Source organism: Anabrus simplex, chromosome 3, assembly GCF_040414725.1.
Source record: "Anabrus simplex isolate iqAnaSimp1 chromosome 3, ASM4041472v1, whole genome shotgun sequence".
Taxonomy (NCBI): Eukaryota; Metazoa; Arthropoda; class Insecta; order Orthoptera; family Tettigoniidae; genus Anabrus; species Anabrus simplex.
Window position 1 is genome coordinate 417,785,897 of NC_090267.1, and position 13,563 is coordinate 417,799,459.

The 13,563-nt window shown below is 42.0% G+C and overlaps 1 protein-coding gene across 2 annotated transcripts in view; it reads right to left on the bottom strand.

The window, feature by feature from the left end:
• Positions 1 to 13,563, bottom strand: part of LOC136866449 (ATP-binding cassette sub-family C member 4) — a 431,945-nt gene that overhangs the window by 232,818 nt on the left and 185,564 nt on the right. The gene's annotated exons all lie outside the window — the stretch shown is intronic.

Genomic DNA, 13,563 nt, shown 5'->3' on the forward strand with positions numbered 1-13,563 from the left:
GCACGCCCCGGGTTCGATTCCCGGCCAGGTCAGGGATTTTTACCTGGACCTGAGGGCTGGTTCGAGGTCCACTCAGCCTACGTGATTAGAATTGAGGAGCTATCTGACGGTGAGATGGCGGCCCCGGTCTAGAAAGCCAAGAATAACGGCCGAGAGGATTCGTCGTGCTGACCACACGACACCTCGTAATCTGCAGGCCCTCGGGTTGAGCAGCGGTCGCTTGGTAGGCCAAGGCCCTTCAAGGGCTGTAGTGCCATGGGGTTTGGTTTGGTTTGGTTTATATAGGAACTAATCCACAAGCACACAAGTACTTTCATATTGTAAAGATTCACGCTTTCAGGGTCACAGAAAACATCACGAAACGATTAAGTTACTGTACAGTTTCTCTCTCTTCCGCTAGACATGACCTCTGAAGATTTAATTTATATTTTCATCTATTAAAATGCCGTAATTTAATTCTAGGACATCTATCGACCCCAAAGAATGAGACACCTTTAAAACACGCTATTTACAATTTCAAAGTACGAACTAAGTCTTTGTTACAAACCTCTCCTCACAACATGCGAATGGTCCTGAAACAAAATATACTACGCAGAAAAAGCCGACGACACCCGCAGCAGCCTCACACTAACTGGCTAATAACTTATAAAGCAGTGCAGTAGAGTAGCTTAAGATGACTAACGCAGAGAATTGATTCAGCTAACAAGATTTAAAAAGCTTATAATCCACCGTCCATTGCGAAACTTGCTGCAGCAGAAGCGCTGCTAAATAAGCGTGGATTATTCTTCTTATTCAGTTTATTTGGTTTGGTAATTTATATGGATTTGGCTCAGTTTTACGGTCGGATGCTCCCCCGGATTGCAACCCTACACGGGGTGGGGGATCTACAGTCGAAACCGTTTATTGAGACATCGCTTTTACCAACGTATCGGATAAAACGGTGAAATCTAACGGTCATGTCTAAATCCTATATAAACACTGCATTTAAAAAATCGCTTAGTACGACGTATCGTAGAAAACGGCCTTATTTTTATCACATTTTCGTGAAAATGTATCGACCATAACGTCCATTGTTGATTTTTTTGTCACGCGTTTGGCGATTGCTGACAACGATGTAAAGCTCATTTGCAAACTCTTTTCAGTAGATTCAGTAGATTTTCGATTCTCGATTTCAATTCTGTGTCTGTTAAAGTCATGGGAAGACTCGCTGTTAAGTGTTTAATATCGAAGAAAAGTCACAAATAATGTGGAGATTACTAAATGAGAAACCAACAATTTTTATACCGACTTTCGCCTATAACGACCGTTAATAGGCGATCCCCTCGGAGCCGTTATAACCGGCGTCGACTGCATTCACTTTGGCATTTTGCTGTGGTTAACAAATTGTACAATTTGAAAAATCAATCACAAACTTAAGCCATCCTTACACAAGAATAGCCCTGTACGGACTACACCATTTCTTATGCTCCCGAAATGAGTTCCACAATGTCACTGACGAATGCTACTCACTCTGTGTCGACTACTTTGTTCAACCTACCATGTAAGTATCATCAGTGGTATGTTTCAAGGGAAACAGCTTCCATACACTGACTTTATTCCGCTAGTTACACTGACTGACAGAGCAAATGCAACACCAAGAAGGAGTGGTCAGAACTTTATGCCAATTGCAGGGTAGACTGACGTCACTGAGGTATGCTCATGATGTGAAATGCGCCGCTGTGCTGCGCACGTAGCGAACGATAAATGGGACACGGCGTTGGCGAATGGCCCACTTCGTACCGTGATTTCTCAGCCGACAGTCATTGTAGAACGTGTTGTCGTGGCCACAGGACACGTGTATAGCTAAGAATGCCAGGCCGCCGTCAACGGAGGCATTTCCAGCAGACAGACGACTTTACGAGGGGTATGGTGATCGGGCTGAGAAGGGCAGGTTGGTCGCTTCGTCAAATCGCAGCCGATACCCATAGGGATGTGTCCACGGTGCAGCGCCTGTGGCGAAGATGGTTGGCGCAGGGACATGTGGCACGTGCGAGGGGTCCAGGCGCAGCCCGAGTGACGTCAGCACGCGAGGATCGGCGCATCCGCCGCCAAGCGGTGGCAGCCCCGCACGCCACGTCAACCGCCATTCTTCAGCATGTGCAAGACACCCTGGCTGTTCCAATATCGACCAGAACAATTTCCCGTCGATTGGTTGAAGGAGGCCTGCACTCCCGGCGTCCGCTCAGAAGACTACCATTGACTCCACAGCATAGACGTGCACGCCTGGCATGGTGCCCGGCTAGAGCGACTTGGATGAGGGAATGGCGGAACGTCGTGTTCTCCGATGAGTCACGCTTCTGTTCTGTCAGTGATAGTCACCGCAGACGAGTGTGGCGTCGGCGTGGAGAAAGGTCAAATCCGGCAGTAACTGTGGAGCGCCCTACCGCTAGACAACGCGGCATCATGGTTTGGGGCGCTATTGCGTATGATTCCACGTCACCTCTAGTGCGTATTCAAGGCACGTTAAATGCCCACCGCTACGTGCAGCATGTGCTGCGGCTGGTGGCACTCCCGTACCTTCAGGGGCTGCCCAATGCTCTGTTTCAGCAGGATAATGCCCGCCCGCCCACACACTGCTCGCATCTCCCAACAGGCTCTACGAGGTGTACAGATGCTTCCGTGGCCAGCGTACTCTCCGGATCTCTCACCAATCGAACACGTGTGGGATCTCATTGGACGCCGTTTGCAAACTCTGCCCCAGCCTCGTACGGACGACCAACTGTGGCAAATGGTTGACAGAGAATGGAGAACCATCCCTCAGGACACCATCCGCACTCTTATTGACTCTGTACCTCGACGTGTTTCTGCGTGCATCGCCGCTCGCGGTGGTCCTACATCCTACTGAGTCGATGCCGTGCGCATTGTGTAACCTGCATATCGGTTTGAAATAAACATCAATTATTCGTCCGTGCCGTCTCTTTTTCCCCAACTTTCATCCCTTTCGAACCACTCCTTCTTGGTGTTGCATTTGCTCTGTTATTCAGTGTAAAAAGAGCCTATGCCGAGTGGGAAGATGAATGGGCAAGTACTAGCCACCAACGAGGACCACATTACGCAACACTGCAAACAACAATACCACAAAAAACCTGCTTCTGGAGATACAATATTGCAAGGAGACATCTGGTGGTGATTGTGGTGGTGATTATTGTTTCAAGGAGACATCTAACAACCATCAGGATGAGGCTCCACCTCCACCACATCAGAGTGACTACCTCAAAAGTTTGTCCACATGATGATTACGAAGATGCGGATCTGAGTCATATATAGTATTTTCTTGGTCCAGGTATGAGCATCAATGAACAAAGTTACTCGCACAGCCTCGGTCACTACATATCCCATTCCCCACAAATGTCAACGTTATTCTTCAATACCACAATAAAATCTACAGAGCACTGATCCAGTTTGTACGAAACACATACCTAACTATATATGTACACGTTTTAAATAAGATGTTATTAAATTGCATAAGAATACAGGTATTTAAAAATGAAATAGTAAGCGCCTTCTCCTAAACTACTATTTCATCCAGCGTGAAAAGGTTACTTATAGCCTATACTGTAGCAATTTATTCCCCGACTTTACATACCGATTTTCGTTAAATTCTGTTCACCCATTTTCTCGGCTCGGCATTGATGTGGACTTGGCAACAAAATTCGAAATTCTTGAATACCTCTGTTATCATAGCCAGTACGGTAAAAATGTATGAGACATAAATGAACGGGACTTAAATTCTACATAACTTTAATTACGTAGTATTTTTCGATAGGACCATTAATGTTACAGATTTTTCAGAACTGAATTTTTTAGGCCTTCCCCTAAACTACCATTTCAGTGAGCGCGAATAAAATTATTTATAGCTTAGATTGTAGTGACCTATTCCCCGACTTTACATACCGATTTTCATTTAATTCTCTTCAGCCATTTTCTCGTGGTGCGCGTGCGTACATACATACATACATACATACACACATACATACATGAGATGATAGAAATTTTAAAAGTGCATTTGTATTTTTACTGTGAACACGGCAGATACAGAGTGACATACTATTATTTTTTTAATTCTGAGAAATGTATAGACAAAACTTTCATATTGTTTTGAAGTCAATAATTTCATACAGTCTACTACAATATTTTAATCACAGTTAAACTGTACTGAAGGAAGAATATTTGCATTAATAAATCATTCTTGGGAAAGGATGATTCACCATAAATAAAATTATTACATAAATTGATTAGTTACCGACTTATTTTCCAAGGTCTTCTATTGTTAAATGAATTAGAATGGTCTTCCTGCTTCACCGACATTTAGCAATATAAACATTAACCACAACGCCACGACTGCGCACGACTTTCCGGGTGAATGCGTCTAGCCGCCCACACCGGACCGCATTCTTGGCAAGGCCGAGAACGATAACCTGTTCTCACGTAGGATCACGGTGAGTCACAGTAAACATGGAATATAATTTATCCGCAATTTATATTACTCATCAAATACACAATTTTTAATGACTTCGGTTATTAACCACTGATGTGGGCGATATGACGGTATATCACGTTTACATTTTCCTATGTCATACAGATTTTCGACGACGATGGGATAGGAATAGGCTAGGACTAGGAAGTTACTGACCATGGGCTTAAGGTGTAGCCGCAGTAGCCTATATGTGAATAGAAAAAAAGTAACCACAAGAAAGAAGAAAATCCACCATAACCCGAAATCAAGCTTACTGTTGCACGACACATACTGCGTAGCCAAGTTACTCGGTTCCTGTATTTTAGCGAGGTGACGATTGGTCTTTAGCCATTTTTATCATTGACCGCAGATCTTCACTTTGAAGAATGAGACTGAATGTTTTGAAAAGGTTAATAATTCGGTACATGAAAACTTCATCCAGAATCTACAAGACAGTGTCAATATTTCCTCTATCACAGTCCTGTCTAAAGCCAACCTTCAAGTATGTCTACCTCCAGGTCACGAAGAAGGTAATGTGGTCCACGACTCGTAACTTCGCCGCTACTACAGATTAGTATTTAATTATTATTATTTTTATTATTATTATTTTAATGTAAACTGTCTGCAGTCTATAGACCTAATGTCTCCTAGTTTGGGTAATAACGAGCTTGTTCTCTGTTAGTCTCATCTTTGGCTTTGATAATGCGGAAATGACAGAAGTATAAGCGACATTAATTACGCCATTCCTCTTGTAATCAGTTGCTGTTATGAATGGTTGATGTATACAGTTTAATGGAATTTTATTTTATTATTATTATTATTATTATTATTATTATTATTATTATTATTATTATTATTATTATTATTAGGTTACTTAGGAGAATAATGGACTCTGTTATGGAGGGTAAGAGAAGTAGAGGGAGACCAAGACGACGATGGTTAGACTCTGTTTCTAACGATTTAAAGATAAGAGGTATAGAACTAAATGAGGCCACAACACTAGTTGCAAATCGAGGATTGTGGCGACGTTTAGTAAATTCTCAGAGGCTTGCAGACTGAACGCTGAAAGGCATAACAGTCTATAATGATAATGTATGTAATGTATGTATAATGTTATTATTATTATTGCCTTCCGGCCTTCTAAGGACCACGTTACAATTTCAATTCTTGCTCCTTAGTTCTTTCCTTTTCTTCCAGTATTCTTTCATTGTTTCACTGTGCTTCTTTTCCCTGTCTTCAGTCACTTTGTGCCTGTTTTCTCTTCCTTCCTCCCTTGGAATCCTTCCATTTGTAAGATTTTCTTCCTAAAAATCTTTCTTTCTATTAATTTTTCTTCTCGTATGTATTATTTTATTTTATTTTTATATTTTATTTTTGACTTTAACAGTGGAGAAATTAGGTCTCGTGGCCCTCTCTTACATTTAACCACGTAAATTACAGCATAATTCACATATAGAAGAAATATATTATTTTACTACAAAATCAAAGATAACCGAGCTGTAATTAAAACCCATACTTCCGAGTGCATTTTTATAATGGTCAAATAATACTACGAGATTAGTGGTGTAATTAAAATCTCAAAATATTTCGAGTGCGTTTTTAAAAAAGGTCAAATAATACTGTATCAACTCGTAGGTACATATGATTTGGTTATACATGCTCAAAACCGAGAATTCTCTACATGTCGAAATTTTACAACTTGCTTTACGTCGCACCGAGACAGATAGGTCTTATGGCGACGATGAGATAGGAAAGGCTTAAGAGTGGGAAGGAATCGCCTGTGAGCTTAGCATTTGTCTGGTGTGAAAGTGGGAAACCACGGAAAACCATCTTCAGGGCTGCCGAAAGTGGGGCTCGAACCCACAATCTCCCGGATGCAAGCTCACAGCTGCGCGTCCCTACCTACATGGCCAACTCTCCCGGCACTCTCTACATGTAGAAATTTCGGTAATATTTAGCTCTCGAGGTGAATCGAGATATCGAGATTAGACTGTAATTATTATTGATGTTATAACTCTTCATATAAATTAAAAATACAACATTATTTAACAGATTTCACAGTATTTGACAACCTAGCTATTTCTTTACAGAATGCCGTAATGTTGAATGAAATATGCGTCTTGAAGGCCGGAGGAATTAATACTCTTGAGCAGCTAAGTGGCTGTCCTCTTGACAAACCAAGCACGCAGCCCGTTTTAGCCAGGTGAAGTTCACAGCAAGGAAATACAGTAAAGTAAAAGCTCTCAGCTTTACATGTGAGTTAAGTTTGTTTTCTTCTTAGGAAGGGGAATGAAGAATGCACTTGTGTCTGCAGGTTGTTAGAAGAATGTGTGTGGATACAGCCGGTCAAGCTGGAGTCGGTAGTTCGATGAACTCGTCTGCAGCGCTGCAGATATACCTCAGCCTTGTAACGAATTATACATTACGCATTCTGGCGTCGCATTCAATCCTGAAGTCATTAAGGACAAGTTCTGGGTAATAACTACTGGCATTAGTTCATTCCCCATCATCACGAATGGATTTCTGCAATGGCAGATATTACGAAGTAATTGACACTGCCTATAGGGATACATATGTGAGTACATTGCTGAGTGATAACCATGAAGAAACTAACTACTAGTCTTCCAATCAGAAAAAAAATATATTTCGTGATAGTCGAAATAGAAAATAAAGATGATATTAAATTTGAACTTGATTATCGACTATTTTAAGACAATTCTTAGGTTCTTGCGCCGACAAAAATTGAGTACAGAAAAAGACATCTTGTCAAAAAGGGTTTTAAGGAAAAAGAATCTACCGACCAAAAGGCGAAGTACATTTACAGTACCTTGCCTCTCATTTCCAATGTGGTATGAAAACAATATAAACTCATGAATCTCTAAGATTTGCCAATTATATTGTAATTATATTCGAGTGTCTGACTCCTTGGCTGGATGGTCAGTGTTGAGGCCTTCGGTTCAGAGGGTCCCGCGTTCGATTCCCGGCTGGGTCAGCGTTTTCAATCGCGTTTGATTAATTCTTCTGGTTCGCGCACTGGGTGTTTGTGTTTGTCCCAGCACTTTCCTCTTCATATTCACACAACAGAACACACTACCAACAATCACAGAAACACGCAATGGTAATTACATCCATCCGTATAGGGTTGGCGTCAGGAAGGGTATCCCGTCGTAAAACAGGGCCAAATGCACATATGTGACACAGTTCTGCCCCGCGACCCTGCAGATGTGGGAAGAAGAAAAATTAAATATTTGAAATCTCCTAAGGACATGGTAGAATTCTTGGAGGTATTGATAGGGTATAAAGAACTGAGCACAACATGAATATAAATGTGAAATCAATAGAATGAATGAATGAATGAATGAATGAATTTATATTATAGACTTTAAAAGCAGAAAACATGACTGAAGTTAACTCATCAGGATGTGCACAAGAATTCGCTTTTCACCGGGTCTTTAAAAGGGAACATGATGAGTGAAGTATAGCAGATAGACTAACCAATATTTCATTCACACCTCCGGATAAGTTGGTCAAACCTAGCGAACGGGGTCAGAAGAGCAAACGAACAACTTGGCTGACGGTCTCGACATCTGTGACTGGACTTCCTGAGTCCAAGGATCTATATACCCTATGTCTAGACAGTTGCAGACCATATAACTTAATGGCCATCCATATCCCAGTTCTGCTGATGTTTTGAAGTAAAAACTTGAGGTGCCTAATATCAAACATGGACATGCGCCACCTATATCAAAATTGAGTTAAAGATTGATCCTTGTAGCATTTTTAATGCTCTATCTGAATTAGTGGTCCATGTCTTTCTCAAACGAATATTTGTACGTAATTTTTAACATAGAAATGTGCAGTTTCTTTCATAATCGGACACCTCCAAACGTAGTTTATATTAAAAACGGACATGACCGTTTCAGCCAATCATATTGCTACAAGTGACATCAAACTGTCATGGCGACCAGAAAATTGTGATCGACATCTTCAGGAAAAAAAGAGGAGGACTGTTTCTTAATGTCCTATGACTGCCAAAAGAACCTCGTTTTGCCAAAATTAAGTGATCAGTCGGCTTATTATACCAGACAACTCTACTGTTAAATATACCTGTTGTAATAGGTACATCTGAAAGCAAACTACGCCCTGACAATGTGTCTGTTTACACGTGGCTGGAGAATGAGGGAAAGAAATCATGAAACGAATTAGCATCAGCGGTTGTCAATGAGTTACGATCTAAAGAATTACAAGGCTTCACTTCAGTCAAGTTGATTGCTGATTGGTGCGCCGGCCAAAATAAACACATTAATATGTTGACGATGTGTGCAAAGTGACTTACAACGTATGCACCATCCTCTGTTGAGAAATTAAATCTGCTAGCCAACTACTATTTGGAAACATTTTTTTTCAAGTTGCTTTACATCGCACCGACTCAGATAGGTCTTATAGCGACGACGGGACAGGAAAGGACTAGGAGTGGCAGTGGGGAGGAAGCGGCCGTGGCCTTAATTAAGGTACAGCCCTAGCATTTGCCTGGTGTGAAAATGGGAAACCACGGAAAACCATCTTGGGCTGCTGACAGTGGTGTTCGAACCCGCTATCTCCCGAATACTGGATACTGGCCGCACATAAGCGACTGCGGCTATCGAGCTCGGTATTTGGAAACAGGTATTGAGCGTAAGATCACGAAAGCATGAGAGGTAAGTCTAATGTTAATGAATCCTTTACCCACTGATATTGGCATGGATGTAAACCCACAGAAACTTAAAGATATTGACAAATTACTAGGAAAGCACTTCGGAAAAGATTGGAAATTAATGCCTCTCTTAAGTGGTATGTCGAAGTCGTCAATAAGAATATTTGTAGCGAAAATGAACAAGCTGTTAATGATATAAATAATAATGTGATTGTCTTGAAGACCCTTGTGATGAATCAGAGGTTATTTGCTCAGAAATACAGTGAAGCAAGAACTGAAATATATGTTAAAAATGTTAACAAAGTATAAGAATAGCCTTATTTCTTTCATATTTTAATTATATTTATTTTAAAATGGAAGTTTACTTCCGTGTCATACTGCAACTTTTTTCCAAATATTGGGATAGTTCGTTTCAAAAGCGGACAATTACATGGATGTTTGTATCAAAAATGGACAAAAGCCAATCTCGATTTCAGTAATGGACATCGTCATATTTGAACGTGTTTTACATTGACTTAGACTGAAATTCCTGAGTGTCGACCATGATTTTTTTGTTCATAGGGCTGGAAATATGACACAAAAAAATGTTCACACATGTAACGGGGATTTAACATAGAGAAACAAAAATGTGGCTCTACTGAAAAATTAACAAAGTGGCTTTTGTCCATGTTTGATACTAGGCACCTCACTTAATAGAATAAAGATTATTCTTTTCTTTTAAAAGAGGAAGAGTGAGGGGGAAGGGGGCAGTGTTAAGGCCATTTAGACATCAGTTTACAGCAGGTAATTAAAATATTAAACAAGGTACCATCTCCCATATGAGCGGGCATTCGGGTTTATTGTGCATGTTTTTGAATTTTATTTGCATATTTTAACATGTTTTACAAGCAGTCTTCAACAAAACGTAATTAATGTCGTGAACTGTTTCAGCAAAGTAAAGGATTCAAAGCGAACTGGCACTTATCAAGACACACTTCCAAATCATACCAGAATCAATCAAGAAGCTAGAAACACGTAAATTAAGTTTTGTTGATCTGCTGGACATTATGGAGAACGTGAAGCTTGAAATGGAAGGTATCCCATGAAACCTCGGACTCGGTCTGCTAACAAAATATCGTGATGTCCTTAAACGAAATCCAGACTGCAACATCATGATATCTAGGCCTATAAACAAATATTTGGCTGGTGCTGATAATGTGGATCTATCATAATGTTTAACACCTTTACTCACTCAATCCCAAATTCAAGTACTGACTATCATATCCGTAGATAGAGATCATTCTCCGCACTGAAACTAGTCTTAACAGACAAACGCCACAGATTTAAATCACAAAACTTGGAGAAGACTGCTGTAGTGTATTGAAAAGCAAATTATGTACAGGAGAAGTAGGGTGTGGATTGTAAAATGAAAGAGGAATGTGTATTTAAATGTAGACATGATACTGTATAGGCTTTTGGGATTATGCCGTGTCAAGAAAATAAGGTGAAATTCTTTACGTTTCGCAGAGAACTGTGCTCTGCGTCATCAGAAGAAAATCTCGACTGTCCACGAGAAAGGCTTCCTAAACAATGACTTTTGGAAATTTAGATGTTATAATGGAAGTGGAAATAGTACGTTCATTCGTCACCAGATGGCTCTCCGGACGTGGCACAGCGCTAGCGTTCGAAGCGGAAGCTGACCGAACCATCAGAATCAGTCTAAAGAGTGTCACATAACATGTGTACGTAACATATGACTTTGACGGGTGTATGACATGCCGAGGTTACGGATAGTGGAAGCCTTTACCTTCCACCGCTCCAAGGGCCTTCATGGCCTGTACGGAGATGACTTTGCTTTGACTTTGCTTTGGGTGTATGACATTGACACAAGCCTGGAATGAAACATCTGGCGATGAGGAACGTACGAATTTGGAAAACATCAAGACGAAATAACAATAGTGATGTGTTTCTTCACGTTTGTGGTTCTTTTTACACGGTTTTCTAAAAAATTAATTGGTTTATCATGTGCATTGATTAACAGATGCGTCTTATCTAGGAGAAGTGTACATATTGTTTAACAGTGAACAGTGATCTCATAAACTATGCACAGATTATTTGCACTAGTGGAGTAGCCGCAGTTGTAGACTAAGTAGTGTAATTTGTTTGTTTTTCAGTCACTTGTTTATTCATGATCATGATTTCGTGCCTGAATGTGGCTGAATCGCGTCTGTCTAGTAAAATAATGCTACGTTCGCATGTCATAAAAGAGTTCAATAGCATGAAAATAAGAGCATACTCAAGTGCATATTTCATCACTTTTTACAGCATAGTTGCATCCTTATATTGATGATTTATCATCATCATCATCATCATCTGTTTACCCTCCAGGTTCGGTTTTTCCCTCGGACTTAGCGAGGGATCCCACCTCTACCGCCTCAAGGGCAGTGTCCTGGAGCTTCAGACTCTTGGTCGTGGGATACAACTGGGGAGTATGACCAGTACCTCGCCCAGGCGGCCTCACCTGCTATGCTGAACAGGGGCCTTGTGGAGGGATGGGAAGATTGGAAGGGATAGGTAAGGAAGAGGGAAGGAAGCGGCCGTGGCCTTAAGTTAGGTACCATCCCGGCATTCGCCTGGAGGAGAAGTGGGAAACCACGGAAAACCACTTCCAGGATGGCTGAGGTGGGAATCGAACCCACCTCTACTCAGTTGACCTCCCGAGGCTGAGTGGACCCCGTTCCAGCCCTCGTACCACTTTTCAAATTTCGTGGCAGAGCCGGGAATCGAACCCGGACCTCCGGGGGTGGCAGCTAATCACACTAACCACTACACCACAGAGGCGGACTTGATGATTTATACAGCATATAAATCCGATGGTCCGCCTCTGTGGTCCGGGTTCGATTCCCGGCTCTGCCACGAAATTTGAAAAGTGGTACGAGGGCTGGAACGGAGTCAACTCAGCCTCGGGAGGTTCGTGGTCTTAAGAAACTGGTGGTTATATAGCGTTCCTCTACTGGGTTGTATAATTTCTTACACCTCTTTCTTCCATTTATCATTCTGAATATACATTGTATAAAAATATCAAGAATTTGGAACATACTTCAGTGTTGGCACAGTTTAAATAGATGTTATTGGTTTCACGTTCCACTGACATATGGTTCATATACATTATGTAACAATATTTACATACGGTACGGTGGCCAGTTCCTTTCCGCTCCTTCATTCCCTCACCCCCTCACCAACAGCGCGTGGCAACCCATCCAAATCTTGACCACGCCCAATGTTGCTTAACTTCGGGGAACTCAAGGTTTCAACACGGCTACGGCCGTTGGCATGTGACGATAAGGTACAGCAAATTTCAGAACACTTTCCTCACTCGTATGAGAAGAAAATTTGTTATATGTACCTGAGTTCAGAAGCTCTGTGGTTTATAAAACGAGTTCTAACATGGAGATAGAGTGTTTCTTCTTCTTCTTCTTCTTCTTCTTCTTCTTTATCTGTTCACCCTCCAGGGTCGGTTTTTCTCTCTGACTGAGCGAAGGACCCCACCTCTACCGCCTCAAGGGCAGTGTCCTGGAGCTTTAGACTCTGGGTCGGGGCATACAATTGAGGAGAATGGCCAGTACCTCGCCCAGGCGGCCTCACCTGCTATGCTGAACAGGAGCCTTGCGGGGGAATGGGAAGATTGCAAGGGATAGACAAGGAAGAGGGAAGGAAGCGGCTGTAGCCTTAAGTTAGGTACCAGCATACCACATGAAACTCTTTCTTACATGAAATGTTCAAAATGCCTTGCGTTAGCAATGATCTCGCTACAGGCCATGAAGGCCCTTGGAGGGGTGGAAGGGAAAGGCTTCCACTATATGTACCCTCGACGCTTGGCGGGGAAGAGTGCTTAGCTCTGTGCCCGGCCGCGTTTGCCCCCAGGAATTAACCTGGTACTAATTTTTGGTGTAGGCTGACTGAACCTCAGGGCCATGTGCACCTTTGGAAGTGGAAACTACGTTTCTTAAAGTTTCGAATTCCTGACGGGGAATCGAACCTACGTCCTCCTGAGTGAACCGAGCACACCTTTACCGCCTCCTCTAGGTAGCCCCTATAATTGAACAGTGAGTGAGCCTGTTACATCTGAAGGAATTTTTGAATGAATGAAAATGAATTGAATCTTGCGGCGAGGATAGGAATTGTACCGGCTGCCGAAGCCTGTCGCACTCCTCTGGAGTAATGATTAAAGACTGACAGATTAAATGAAATGATACTGGAGAGTGTTGCTGGAATGAAAGATGACAGGGAAAACCGGAGTGCTCGGAGAAAAACCTGTTCCGCCTCCGCTTTGTCCAGCACAAATCTAATATGGAATGACCGGGATTTGAACCACAGAACCCAGCTGTGAGAGGCC